At 36.3% G+C, this 15,521-nt stretch overlaps 1 long non-coding RNA gene across 1 annotated transcript; it reads left to right on the forward strand.

Annotated features, from left to right (window-relative positions):
• Positions 1–770: 770 nt before the first annotated feature.
• LOC101678579 lies at positions 771–15,119 on the forward strand. Its single transcript, XR_201304.2, has 3 exons — positions 771–845; positions 2,391–2,531; positions 14,460–15,119. It is a non-coding gene; the product is annotated as an uncharacterized LOC101678579 (long non-coding RNA).
• The last annotated feature ends 402 nt before the right edge of the window (positions 15,120–15,521 follow it).

A 15,521-nucleotide genomic window follows, 5' to 3' on the forward strand; every position in this document is an offset into this window, starting at 1 on the left:
GTTCCAGCCACCACTTTGCAACCAGCTTTGCACAGGCTTGTTGGACTCTGGGGAACTCAGTGACTGGTTCTCTTGTTCCTGTTGAGGTCCAGTGGTTTCCTTAGCATGGATATATGGGACTGGTTTGTGTCCCTTCAAGCACACTATTCTTTCCTGTTCTATTATCACTGTATCACGGGATCATAAGTAGGAATGACTGCTTACCAAAGCTAAATTCTCTAGACATGATGTTACGCCATGACAAGACAAACAGGTTCTAACCTCACCATTTCTAATACTACAGTAGCTTGGCTTTATTTAGGAACATGTTTCCTTTATTTTAACATTTAGTCTCACACCTGGTATCCCTCACATTTCCAAAGGTCGCATAGGCCTTTTGCTTTTGTGAAAGACCTATGTTGGTACCTGTTTTCACTAACCGAAAGAAATCTGAGGAGGATTTTTGCTTTTATGAAAAAGGCGGAGAGTGAAAATAGTGTTCATGGTCTGTTTCCCAGTGAGTCATTAGGGAGGCAACGTGCACCCCGAGAGTGTCCACAGTGTCACCGTCAAACTCCTTCCCTGGGAATTACACTTGGGTGCCAAGCTGCCAGAACTTCGAATTGTGTCTGTGAGCATCTGTGCTTTATCTCAATTTAGTTTGTGCATCTGTTAGCGACATGTCTCTTAAGGTATCAGGATAGCATAAGAGAGGTTACCTTCTGAATCTGGCAACGCTCAAAACATTTTCCATATAAATGAATGATCGTTGCTTCTTTGCTCTAGGTCGTTTTGGCTTATGAAAGCTTTCACAGAACGCTCTACTTTTGGAGACTGGGGGAAGCTGCAGTTAGAATAATGCCAGGGTAAGCAACTTGATTTCATTTTGGGTATTGGATGTTAATATTATTATGTCATTAAAAATAATATAACATTTGTATTTTAATATAGTCGTGTTTCTCAGTAGCTCCTTGGGGCTTTGTACAAATTCGGGGAAAGGTGGAATTGCTGAAGACAAGGGCTACCTAGTAATGACTCTGGGACCGGGTCGTTGAATACTGTAGTCACTGCCAAGATAGATAACATCGGTTCGAGGACAAAGAGCAAATGAAAATTGAGAGAGAGAGCCAATCATAGAAAGGAAGAAATATTTGTGCAGAAATAATTAGAGATCAGAGGACTCTATTATATTGAAATAAACTTGTGTATAATATCAAGAAAATTAAAAATAATGTGACTGTTTTCCCTGTGTCTGTACATAGTCACAGGACACAAATCATCAGTAAACTCATGTTAAGAATAAAGCCAAAATACCTAAAGACTTGGAAAGATAATCTAAGGTTATCTGAGATCAAGTCCCTGTCCACTCATGATTCAGCCTAATTCAAGAAAGGTTTATTGAACCCCTACCACATACAGCACATTAAGCGACACAGGAAGGGTGATGCAGATTAAATAAGTAATTGCAGACTTCAAAAGATTTACACTTTGAAGATAAGCCAAACAAAAAATATTTGAAATACTAGGTGGAACATGATAAGCACACAAGAAACACAGACACAATTTTATTTAACTTCCAAGTAAGATTAAATCAATTTTGTTGGGGATCAAAAATGACTTTGTGATAGACAAAGCCCCCTTCCCCGCCCCTCCAGATTCACACACATATAAATAATGATTGCCAAGAAACATATGGAAACATATTCAGCCTCACTTATAATTGAAGGGATATGAATTAAAACAAATGTAGTGGGAAGAATTTATTTTAAATGCTTAAATTTATCTCTCCCTATGTCATGTTTATGTCTCAGTAAGATCTACCTTGACCACCCATATAAGATAGAAGCCCACGTCACTCTCTTTTCCCTTACTCTGAATTACTTCCTTCATAATTCTAACACTGTAAGGAATTACATATACATATATACTATATACATAGTATACTACTTGTATACCATATATAATATATAGTATTTTACAGAATTTATGTTAAATACAAAATACATAAAATACAGTTTTGTTTATTCCATAGATAAAATAAACTATAAAAAAGAAATAATAAATACTATTTATCTCATCTGTGAAATGTGAGCTCAATAAGGGGAAGGACTTCAATGTATTCCATTCATTGCTGTATCCTTAGCTCCCAGAGCAAACCTGGCAGAAGGTAGATGCTTAATAAATTTCTGGAATAAAGGAAAAAATGACTGAAAGTAAGTCTTCAATTTTTTTCCTCCGCATGGAGAGCCAAAAGATCATAAGATCTCAAGATCAGACATCCAATTAGTGGGGAAAGGACTCTTGCTTAGATCTCTGGCATTTTCTAAGCCCTAATTATCAGAACAAGAGCACAGAGGGTTCTTGGGCAGTGGCCTGAGAAGTAATAAAGTGATCCTTTGCTTCTTACTCAGTATTTCCTGAAGCACATTCTCCTCAGAAACCTTACAGCAAGGAAGGTACTGCCAGAGAAGAGGATGTGGGCATTTCTCCGTGCTGCCTGAGATACCATCTTGGTCGTGAAAGCCTCCAACCTGCAACCCCCACAACAGCAGGTATGATTTTCAGGATCAAACTGGCTACGGTTGTTTTAACAATGCCCAAATGTGAGCAAGTAGACAGCATCACACTTGCCTCGTGGGAGTATAACTTGGCCTAGAGTTTCAGAAGTATCATTTTATAACATTTATCAAATGTCATTTCATTTTAGAAATTCCTTTTTCAGGAATGTCTGTCAGGATTCTGAGAAGGCAGTGTGGTGAAATGGTTATAAGCAGAGACTTTGTAGGTCAGAGGAACTGAGTCGGAGCCCTGCCTTCTGCACTTACTGGTTGGCAGGAGGCAAGTGATTTACCTTCTCAAGGCTGTTCTCTCCTCACGAATGGAATGAGACTCATGACAATGAGGGTTAAATGAGGTAACTCAGGTACTTAGCCCAGTGACAGGCACAAAGTAAACAGTAAATAAATGATGGCAATTATGACTATGTTAGATGTGCACAGAGATATTAACTTCAGTATTACTTATAGTTGCAGAAAATTAGAATCCAGCTAAATATCAAGTAGTAGGGCACAGGGTAAATACATTTTGTCACTCATGCTGTGGAAAACTATGAAGCAGTTAATGATAATATTTTGAAGAATATTTAATGACATAAAAATGTCCAATGGGGGAAAAAAGCTAATGTGTTCCATTGATTACTATATGATACTCTGTGCTGGTTTTAATATTTTTAAAAAATCTACATAATAAACCTAAAATATAGGTACAGTTTTCTCTATTTATAATTAAATAAATTAAGTCCTTTGAGATTACATAGTTGGTAATTGGCAGAATTTATTGTTGAACTGTACTCCCAGAGAAAACAGATTAGAATTTTATATCTGTATTTATCTATAAATGAATGATATGTATATATATATCTTTGTGTGTATAGATAAGTATGTATCCATGTACCTGCATGTGTGTGTGTGTGTGTGTGTGTGTGTGTGTGTGTGTGTATGAACAAAGTTCTGGATGCTAAGATTTCAGGCAAGTGTTTTTTTTTTTTTGTTTTTTTCTTGAGGAGGGAGAGAGGGAACTGGGGAGGAACAGAGGGAGAGAAAGAATCCCAAGCAGACTCCACACTCAGTGTGGAGCCTGATGTGGTGCTCGCTTTCACAATCCTGAGATCACGACCTGAGCCGAAATCAAGAGTCAGACACTTAACTTACTGAGCCACCGAAGCACCCCAAGTTTACTTATGTTTAAAAATGCTTTTGCATTTTCCAAATTTTTTTTTTCATTTTTATTTATTTATTTGACAGACAGATCACAAGTAGGCAGAGAGGCAGGCAGAGAGAGAGGAGGAAGCAGGCTTCCCACTGAGCAGAGAGCCTGATGTGGGGCTCGATCCCAGGACCATGGGATCATGACCTGAGCCGAAGGCAGAGGCTTTAACCCACTGAGCCACCCAGATGTCCCTGTATTTTCCAAATTTTATACAATAGATATATATTAGTTTGATAAAAGAAAAATTATGAATAAGTCAAAATAATAGAGAAGTCTTTTTAAAGGAGGTAGTATGGAGAGACAGACAGGTGAGAACATGGAAAACACAGAAAAGTTGGGCATCCCTGGTGTATCTGGCTAATCAAAGGAGTCTCACGTTAGTCAATCAACACATAAGTAGAGGCAAAGTGGCTTTGAGTTTCTTGATCAGGTTTATGCACAAACAGTTCAGTTAGCAAATATTTTCAAAGACAAGAGTAATTTTCTCTGAGGTTAATCAGGTTAAAGAGAAATGACTTTCATTTAGTTTATATTGGGTTTGAGGTTTCAGGATGACATATATAACATTTTTAAGGAAAGTGGAAATAGAGTGACGGTAGCTTTTGATAAAGAGGCACAACCGAAGTCATTGGTGAAATGTAGTGAGTGTAATCTCTCTGAATGAGAAAGAAATGTCATCTTGATGAAAACATCAGCGTTTAGGGGAAATGAAAAGGAAAATGAGCCAGAGAAGGAAACCCAAAAGTAACTTTCATGGGAGCAAGGAAGATGCTGAAGTCAAGAAAATAAGGAAAACATGATATGCTATCAAGAGGTCAAGGAGGGCGAAGAGTGAGAAAAGGTAGTTGGATTTGGTGCTTAGGATTTATCTACGATTTCAAAACATTGGTGGCAGCAGAAGCTGGGTTGTACACTGTTAGACTGTGTGGATGTGGATCAAGTTGAAGAGGCAACTACTATTCAAGAGGTTTGATGACTGGGAAGGGTTACTTCTATGGTGAAAGGATAAGGGTGTGAGGTAAGGGAAATAGATCAGCAGTAAAGAAGTTGTATGAGGGAGGAAGGCAAAAACCGCTGGAAAAGTCCCCAAGGGATGTTATACAGAATGAGATCCAAAGTGAGTAGAGTGAGTTACTTTGGCAAAAAGAAGAGGTATCTTTCCCCCTCAGAGAGCAAAGAGAACAAGAACAGGATTGCAAATACCCAGTGAGGTTTTATAGATCCTGTGAGAGATTAGGAAAATTGAGGAACCTTGTTTCATAGGGTCTCAATTTTCTTGGTCAAATAGGAAATGTGGTCATCTGTCTAGAATAAAAGATAATGGGTGGGATTGGTTACGTAAGGACAGCAAAAAAGCTGTGTGAAAATCATTGCGGGAAGACGATGCAGATCATTACACTGAGAGAGACGGAACAACTTCCAGGTAACAATGTGCCCATGTGATCTTGGAGAGCACGGTTTTCCCTTTCAGATTACTCAGTGTCTTTGGCAGTACTCAGGTGCCTGGGATCACGCTCAAGAAATAGTATTCTTGAGCATTTATGGAGTGATCTTCAGTTTATAGAATTCACTTACACGTCCTTTCATACAGAGTAAACTGGTAGTTGGACTTGATCAAGACAGGCAGTGGACAGGGTGGAATTTTCCTGTAATGTTGGGGTGGGCTGCCTTAAAAATGTTGCCCCTAAATGCACAGAGGAGCAATGAAACCATGCCAGTATGTGGGATGAGGAGACTAGAGATCATATACGGTTAAAGGGCACATTCTGTAGCATCAGCAGGAGGTGTGGGAAATTAGGATTTTGTGGTCAGAGAAAATTCTGTTTTGATTTATGACATATATATATAAAAAAAAATCTCCCAAACTTCTAGCTTGTTAACTCAATTAATGAAAAAAAAAAAAGACTTCTTTTTATTGTTTCTGGAGATATTTTATCATATAAATAAATTATTACATTTAATCAGATTTATTCTTAGGCTCTGAAATATTATTAAAATATCTTCTAATTTTTCTTTTCTATAATAATCTGATATTTCTGGCTTCTCTCTGATCAAATAAATTACACCTATAGCTATATCTTTATTCGACTACATCCATGTCTATAGTTATGTGTATGTCTGTATCCCTATCTACATATCTATTTTTGATTGATCTTGCTTTAAACTTATACATTAACTTAGCTGATATTTCATTCATTCATATCCATATTCATTGCATTCATATCCAGAAATAAAGTATGAATTCTTTACTTCTCCAAATAAGAAAGAAAAATCCCCGAATAGTTCCCATCATATGACTCATGTTTGATGTGTGTATGTTTTTTTTAAAAATCTGGATACTTTATTAAGTTTTTAATATAATTCTAATAATTTGTTTTATTTTATTTAAAAATATTTTTATTTATTTATTTGAGAGAGAGAGAAAACATGAGAGAGAGAGAGAGAACATGAAAGAACCACAAGGGACAGAGGGAGAGGGAGAGGTAGACTCCCCACTAAGCAGAAACCCAAAGAAGGACTCATTCCCAGGGCTCTGGGATCATGACTTGAGCTGAAGGCAGACACTTAACCAGCTGAGCCAACCAGGTGCCCCTCTAATAATTTGTTTTAGTTGATTTTGGGGGTTTTATAGATAAAATAATAATAAAAATGATTGCTTTTCTCCCCGTATTTACAGGATTTTTTTTTTCATTTTCTTTATTTTATAACCAGAACTTTCATTTCTTCATTTATTGCAAAACTAGAATTTTAATCACAGTATTAATAAACTTAAACTTATATTTTTATTTAAAAGAAATGCTTTCAAAACGCCATTTCAGTATTTAACATAGGTATTCTTTATTATGTTACCGAACATTGGAATGATGTATTGGAACTTATTAGAAAACTTCTCTGGCGTAGTTTTGTAATTTTAGGAAGCCCCTCCCAGCCAAGTAAAGCCTGCAAGACCGTGTGAGAGGAAAAACCTGGGTGATCTGGCTCCTGACTCTCAGTCTGCTCACCCTTACTTTATTTCCACCACCCATCTCATAAATAGTAATTCTCATGTTCTGGTTCCTCTTGGTACAACTTTCTTTAGCACAATCTGCTATTGGCCGTTATCCCAGCTCTAATCAGCCGCTTTTATTCACAGACTCTGCAATTGTTTCTTCTTGGTTCCCTGTGCTCAGAAACAAACACATGTCCGCAACCTCTTCTGCAGGGCTCTTGGAACGCACCTGTTAGTCTTCTCCTCTCTGGGGCTTCTTGATGGGGCTCAGGCAAGTCTCAGTCTGTCCCTAAATCTTTTCATCATTGATGAAATTTATTATATTTTTTTCTTGTTGAACTAAAATGCTACTTAAAATGACTTCTTCATATTGGGAAATTCTTGAATTTTTGAGATAACCACACTTAGTTATAGTGGGTTATTTTATATGGTATAACTAAATTCTATGTGGTAGTCCATCATTATAAAAATAGATTTTTCACACCTATGTTCATAAGTGAGATAGAGCATTTTGACATTAGACAAATTTGGGTGGGAAAGACCACGTTCATTTTGTGAAATAAATTAAATGATTTCAGAATTTTTCCTGGGCTTTTAAGTGTGAATTATAAGGAAATCATCAATTTGAAAGCTTGAAAGCTTTCTCCAAAGGGCTTGTCAGGTTTAACTGACCTCCTTCCACAAGTGTGGTTGAGAGTAGCTCTTGGATGACTTTTTCACTTTGTTACTGAAATAATTCTTTGTAAGGTTTCTAACTTAATTCTGGAGATTTCAGATTAAAATTTACCAGAAGCTTATCATTCTCATTTTGATTTTCAAATTTATTACATTTTTGTTCATATTTAAAAATTTTAAACCACAAGTTTTCTATAAATTTGGTTGAATTGTCTATTAAATAATAAGAGAATGTAAATTTAAAAATTATTTTTAGTAAAAATGTTTTAACTGCATTTATTTATTTCTTCTGTATTTATATACTGTATTTGTTCAGTATTTTCATTTTTTCCTAAATATTCTGATTTTTTTTCTTTAATTCAATTACTTCATTGGGAAATATTTCTAAACATTTATAAATATTTTACCTTTAATTTATAAATTGATATATTGTAATCAATGCATTAAAAGTAAGAATTAATATACCCATAAATTATATTTAGACTTTTTTGGTGACTTAGCAAATGGTTATATCATGAATATTGATGTACCCTTGAAAATAAGATGTATATTATATATGTGTGTGTGTGTATAAAGACATTTTTTCATTTTAAAACCATATATATATATATGTATATGTACATATATATATATATATATATATATATATATATATAATTGTTGGGGTTATGTAGAATATGAAATCAGCCACAATATCTGGCTTACTTAAAGGTAACACAGAGGTTTCTGGGGGTGAAGGAATGTTTCTGAGAAGGGTGTAGGCCTTTGGAAGGCCAAGGCATGCGGGTGAGCACTCTTCTGTTGGAATGCCTGGAGGAGTTGCCTTCCTGAAGCTGAGAATCAACTCATTTAATGAGCTCAGAATTGCCCTGATTCTAAAGCCAAAGATATTTCAAGAAAAAAAAAAAAAAGCTAAAGACCACTACCTGTTATGATCACAGATGCAAACAGCTTTAGCTGTTTTAGCATATCAAATAGTATAAAATATGATAGCATAGCATGACCGAGGTTTATCTTGAGAATGCAGGACTAATTAAGAACTAAAGAAATCAATCAATACAATTTATGTCAACAAACTAAAGAAGAGAAATCATACAATCTTTTCAGAAACATGCAGAAGAGCATTTGACACAGTTTGAATCCTTTCAATGAAAAAACTCTCTGCAAACTGGGAATAACAAGGAAATTCCTCAGTCTGATGAAGGACCTTGTTAGAAGAGGAAATTTGGACACAGAGAAAAAGCCACAAGAGGACACAGTGACAAAGCAGCCACCAGCAAGCCAAGGAAGGAGGCCTCAGAAGAAATCAAACCTTCTGACATCCTGATCGTGGACTTCTACCCTTCGGAACTGTGAGACATACATTCCACTGGCTTACATCATCTAGACTGTGGTACTTTGTTATGGCAGCCTGAGCAAATTAATACAGGTATTCACGAAACAAACAAAACAAAACAAGACAAAACAAACAACAGCTAACTTCAAATTTAATGGGGAAGGATTGACTTACTAAGATTGGAAACAAAGCAAGGGTGTCCACTTTTACCACTACTGTTCAAAATCATAGTGAAAGTCCCAGGCAAGGCAATAAAAAAAGAAAAATAAATAAGTAGTATACAGTTTAGAAAGGGAGAAATGATACTATCCCTATTTATACACCCCAGAATTAAGTATATATCCCTAGAAATCCATAAAAAAGCTCTTTAACAAATGAGCTTAGGAAGGTCATAGAATACATGGTGAATATACAAAAATAAATTATATTTCTATATATTGGCAATAACAATAGAAAATTGAGTTAAAATGATACTAAAAATCTTTAAAAATACAATGCCAAAAAATAAAACACTTAGGTATAAATCTATCAAAATATATACAGAATCTGTATGCTGAAAACCACAAAAGATTGATGGGGAAATATCAAAAAAGATGAAAATAAATAGAAAGAAATCTATGCCCATGGACTGAAGATTCAATATTATTAACATGTCAAATTTCTTTAAGTGATCTATAGATCTAATGCACTCCCAATCAAAATCTGAAACAATTTTTTTTTTGCACATAGTAATGAAGTGATTCCAAAATTTATACGGAAAGAATTAGAATAGCCCAAACAGCTTTGAATGTGAAGAAAAATGCTAGGAAAACTCACCCAATTTTAAGACTTACGAAAAAGTTATAGAAATCAAGAGTGTGTGGTATTAGTGTAGACAGACCAGAAGAGAGAATCCAGAAATAGACTCACACTGATATTGTCAAATGGCTTTTAACAAAGATACAAAAGCAATTCAATGGAGAAAAGAGTCTTTTCAACAAATAGTGCTAATATAATTAAACATCCACAGGTAGAAAAACAAAAAAAGGAAAACACAACACACACAAAAACAAACCCCCAACAGATCCATGCCTTGCACTCGATACAAAAATTAACCCAAAACAGATCATAGACTTAAATGTGAATCCTAGAATTGTTAAATTTCTAGGAGAAAATATCAGAGAAAGTCTCTATGATCTTGGATTATTTTTAAAGAGTTCTTAGAATTAATTATTTGGTGTCTTTGTGATGACAAAAGCACAATTAAAAAGTGAATGAGATAAACTTCATCAAAATTAAACATTTCTTTGCAAAAGTCACTTTCAAGAAAATGAAAAGACAAACCGAAGACAGGGTGAAAATATTTCAAATCACACATTTCATAAAGATGTATTAAGTATATATGAAAACTCTTAAAATTAAGAAAGCAAACACTTAATTAAAAATGGGTAAAAGATCAGATTAGACACCTCACCAAAGAACACACACAGCTGACAAATAAATGCATAAAAAGATTAGCAAGTAGAAAAATGCAGATTAAAATGGTAAAATACCATTAAATACAGATTAGGATGAGAAAAACAAACAGATGGACAGAAAACTCTTACAAGTTCTGGTGAGAATATACAAGGGGAGCTCCCATATATTGCTAGTAAAAACGCAAAATGAGAGACAGACATTTCAGAAAATAGTTTAGAAGTTCCACGTAAAAGTCAGTATATATACACTTACTACACGACCTAGAAACTATTCCACAGTATTACACTCAAAAGAAATAACTTGTGTTCCCATGAAAAACTTTACAGGTATTTCATTCATAAATTTCCCAATTGGAAATAACCCAAATATTCTTCAAAGGGGGAATTCATAAGCATTTATGGAACTTCCATACATTGGAATGCAACCGACCAATAAGAAAGAAAAAAAATTATTGCTAAATTTAACAATATAGTTGAACTTCAAATGCATTATGCTGAATGAAAGTAGCAAGACTATGAAGACAACATACTCTGTGATTCCAGTTTCTGTCAAAGGTAAAATTATGGGAAGAAAAAAAATGGGTCAGTGGTTATGAGGAGCTGGTCACAGAAGGGATTACTTGGGGCAATGGACCTATTCTGTACCTTGGTTGTGGTAGTGTCAAACTCATAGAACTGTACATTTAATTTACATACACTATATGGTGTATAAGTTAAAAATGAATAAAGCAAAACAAAAAATCATCCCTAAATAGATGATCAAGAAGATCAGATATTAAAAAAAGAAATATCAGATATAAAATAAGAGAAAGTGTTCTGGAGGTCTGTTAAGTAATTAATAGAATTTTATGGGGTTTCTTTTGTATTTTTTAAAATGTTTTTGGCATTAGTTTTTAAAATTCGCTGTAATGATTTCCTTTTTCTCCACAAAAGAAAACTTGGATCAGCCTCTTGGTATTCAAAGTATTTTTATTTAAAAAAATAAAGACGATGATCTGCAATGTAACACTTAATATTAACTTGTGATACTTTAAAAAAAATTGTCAAACATGTTGAATTCTATGAATATCCCAATTTAATTTTAATTTTTAATTTTTTTCACATTAAAACACTCATAATTGAAGTATTTTTATTTTATGTACAGTGAGTTAGCATTAGGGTAGTTATGCTGGTTATCTACACAGTTAAGGTAGGTCTCTTGGGTGACCCATTCAAGGAAGTTCCCTTAAGGCAACTTAATCCTTTGTGCACTGATGGAAACATGGCAGCATGAATGGAGGGCATATTTCTGGATCAGACCGCGCCAGTTTGAACAGACGTGTCAAGAATGAGAACCCTGGCCAGATTTCCTCAGATGGCTTCCCAGAGTGCTGCTGGTGGACCCATCTTGCTCTTGCATGCAACAAGGCAAAAAGCCCAATTTAATCTTTAAATTGAGGATAATTTTGCAAGTAACGGGGCTCTGTAAATGGAAATAAGTAAAGTAAGAAATCATGTACTTAGATTTGCCTTTCTTTGCTTATTTGTCTCTGATGTTTCTCATATATACGACTCTAACATCCTGCAGCTATGATCTTTTATGATTTCATTTTAACCCAAAAAGTTTAATAATTATATTTATTAACAACATTTCTTCTCATATCAGTCTTCTTACCCTGTGGAGTTTCAGTTCAATAATCATTATATATCTGTAATATAGAAGTGTCTTCACACGTGTGTTCTTTCTTACATTTAATCATTAGTTCTCTGGAATACACATTCATGATTTTTATAGAAAAGTTAGTAAATTTTCCAAGGCTTTGTTAAAACTGAAAATGTCTTTCTGTTGTGGAAACAGATGAACGATAATTTGTTATATTCAGTCAATATGGGTGATATGTTATACCTTCTGAGAAATGTGATATGATTTTTAATAAATAAACGTGATAAGACTTTTGGGCTTGAAACTTATACAATTAAGTTTTTTATTGAAATCCATATTTCTTTTTTTAAAAAAGACTTTATTATTTATTTGTCAGAGCACAAACAGGGGAGCAGCAGAGGCAGAGGGAGAAGCAGACTCCCTGCAGAGCAGGAAGCCTGATGTGGGGTTCAACCCAGGACCCTGGCATCATGACCTGAGCTGAAGGCAGACGCTTAACCAACTGAACCACCCAGGCATCCCTAAATCCATATTTCTTATATATGCTTGATTTCTGTGCTCTTATTACTCAATACTCTCATTACTCCTCCAGGTGTTGGTTTTAGCTCATTCATTCTGATTTATTTGGGAATGTCTGTTACTTATTGGCAATGTGAATATGATATAGTTGGGTCTACCGGCTGCTGCGGTCCTCTGCAGTGCCTTAAGGTCCAGTGGACTGGACAAGACCAGAGCCATTGGCGTGGGTACACTCGGCTCTGGGGGCCAGCTGCAGGTACCTGTGTGGTGGGGGGGCTGGTTGCAGACACACATGTACCGGTGGGGCCCAGGGCAGGAAGCATGGGCTGGGGCCAACTGTGGGTATTCTGGTAGCCGCTGGAGCCCTGGTGGTCAGTGTGCGTTACTCTGTTCTCTGGGTTTTGCCACAGGGCATGGCAGCGGAGGCCAGTGACAGAAGACAGGGCTTGGCTGGGGCCCAGGGGCATCTGTGAGGGCCCTGGGTGTTGTCACTGGGCTTTCCTGTGGTTGCGCAGTCTCCTTGCAGGTGTGCACTGCAGTGGAGGGTGGTGACAGGTGTCAGGTCAGTGGCATGAAGTGCACAGCTGGAGGGGCTCGTCCTGAGTACATGCATGGTAGTGGGGGGTCAGCTGCAGCAATCCAGTGAAATATCCTGCACTCATGAATCTGGGGAGGCCGGGCTGGCTGCCAGGGCAGTTCCTGGGTTCTAGCAGGGCTGGGGAGTGGGGAAGGGTGGGTCGGAAGTGGGAGGGACTGAGATGGCAATTGCTAATACCTGTGGGGCAGAAGCTGGGGAAATCTTCAGGGTGTCTGCCTTGATTGCACTGCCCTTTGGTTTTTTCATTGGCAAAGTCTGCAGGGTTTCTCTGCAGAGCAGGTCACTGTGAACCGTGATCACTCCGGCTGCGCGGATGCTTCTGGAAACCCCTCGTCATTTCTAGTTGCCTCTATAGGTCTCAGATTTGCCCGTCTGAAGCTGATTGAAGCTTAAGTGGGACCTTAAACTGGTTGCACACCCAACTCTTCTCTTCCAAGTGAGGGCAGCTCTTCCTAGCTGGGAAGCTCCCCTTTGGTTTTGAGCCACGTTGGCTTGGGGCACGGGATGAGGCAGGCAAAATGAAGCTGTTTTCCTTCTCCTTTTCTTCGGTTATTCTTAGACTTTTGGTTTTAATGTGTTGCTGAAGTTTCCTAAGTGGACTCCAGAGTCCTCCCAGACTGTTTTTGTTCATGGAAGGCTCTGATTGTTATGGGGGAGGCAGACTGTCTGCTAGGGATCCCCTAAGTTGTCCTTTTGCAGATGTTCAGCTATCGCTCTCTCTCCATCGCATACTTTATAAATCAGGTCTTTTTTCACCCAGATAGTCTTACAATTTTTGTTGCTTTTATCCTTATGTTTTTTACTGCAGAAGAATATTTACAAAGATCCATAGCTAGTTTTGTTCAATGATGCTTACTTGAATATAATTTGTTAATCTTTTTGAATAATGAATATTTTCTTATTTAAATTATTTATATGGTTTTAGTGGAAGAAAACTTGGTCACTGCTACTCATTCAATCATCATGGCTAAAGCTGAAAAAACAAGTGTATCAAATATTATTAATTTTTCTTGTTAATGTAAAGTCATAAACATGAATTTTAATTATGATTCTGAGCCATAAAACACTGAAAATTTCAAAGCTTGTTGACTTGTTCGCACTTAATAAATAGCCATAGGCTAGTATGCTTTTGTGAAGTGGTGCTTCTGTCTGTCATTTGTCCATTTTCTCCCCCTTGCTTTCAACATGCATGTTATTAAAACCATCCTCTTCCTTGAAACAATGCATTCCTTCTGATGTTGTGAGTGTCATTTGTTAGGAACCAAGAATAAGTTAACCCAATTTATTATAATGATGCCTAAAATAGGAGTAATGGCTTCTGAGTAAGAACTTGAAGGCCTATTCTCAAAGTGATGCATGTAGCTTAACAGCAAATTAACACTGTGAGATTTAGTGCTGTTCATCAGGGACCTTATTTTCTTATTTACCTATTATTTGCAGCTCCTTAGATGTTTGGGATTTCCACTATAAATATTATGTCATATAATATTTTTCAGATGTGTCCTCTCAAGCCTATCTGTAACTCCTTGGCTGATCTCACTACACAAAAAGACAAATCTCCTTTGACAGAGAAGCTGTATCTGCCTTCTCACCTCTTGAAAGTTGAAGGGATAATGAATGTCGCATTTCATCCTAATTCATCCTGACAGTCTTACTCAAATCTTGGAGATGAAAATTTCCCAGGCAGCAGGGCTCTGTGCCCCATGAAATATGCTGGGACTTCTGCAAGTTCACATGATGTATCAAAGTGACTCAGCTAAGTGGTTTCCAGGATCATTTGCCATCTTCTGGATGAAAATCACAAATCCCACATTTAAAATTGGAGACATTTTGTGTAAGGCCCATAAGCAACTCATAGTGAATCACTAACTGATTTTACATGGGAAAAAGAAAAAAAAAGAGTGAAGAAACTCAAGGTCACTTAGAAAATATTCCCGTGCCAACACAGAGAGTATCACAGAAGGTTTCTCCTAAGGGAGTGCCTTCCTCCAGAGGCGTTTTTTTCCCCTGGGCTATGTTTCTCATATGAAAAAAGTTCCAGCTGAATAAGAAGATGCCAGTTTTAGTAACTAACTAGTTAGTGAGGTCATTAAAGATCAATGATGTGGTTTGTCCAAGACAAAATGAAAAAAATACTAATGAACGTATTAATAAAGGAAAACTGACAACTGGTTATGCATATACTCTACTCGACCCTATAAAAATAAAAAATATGAAGGAATGGAAGGTAGGTAAGGGAAAAGAATAGTGACAAGATCCACTTATAGGAACTAAGGAGGATGAAAACATTTGAACTGTTTGTATTAAATGTATTATTAGCAAATCGATTTGACATGGCATTTAAGAATATGAGTTTTGGAATCAGATAGAGTTGTATTTTAATCACAAATTTGCAACTTACAACTTTTGTGATGTTAGGATGTTAGGGGTTTGGGGAGAATTAAATGGAGTCCTATTTTTTGTATCAGTCAGGATTAAAAAAATATGTACACAGAAAATTCCACCATAAGTACCTTAAACATTGAGGAAAATTTTATATAACAAGAATATTGGAGATT

Source organism: Mustela putorius, unplaced genomic scaffold (assembly GCF_011764305.1).
Source record: "Mustela putorius furo isolate JIRA1106 unplaced genomic scaffold, ASM1176430v1.1 tig00000242_pilon_pilon_pilon, whole genome shotgun sequence".
Classification (NCBI taxonomy): Eukaryota; Metazoa; Chordata; class Mammalia; order Carnivora; family Mustelidae; genus Mustela; species Mustela putorius.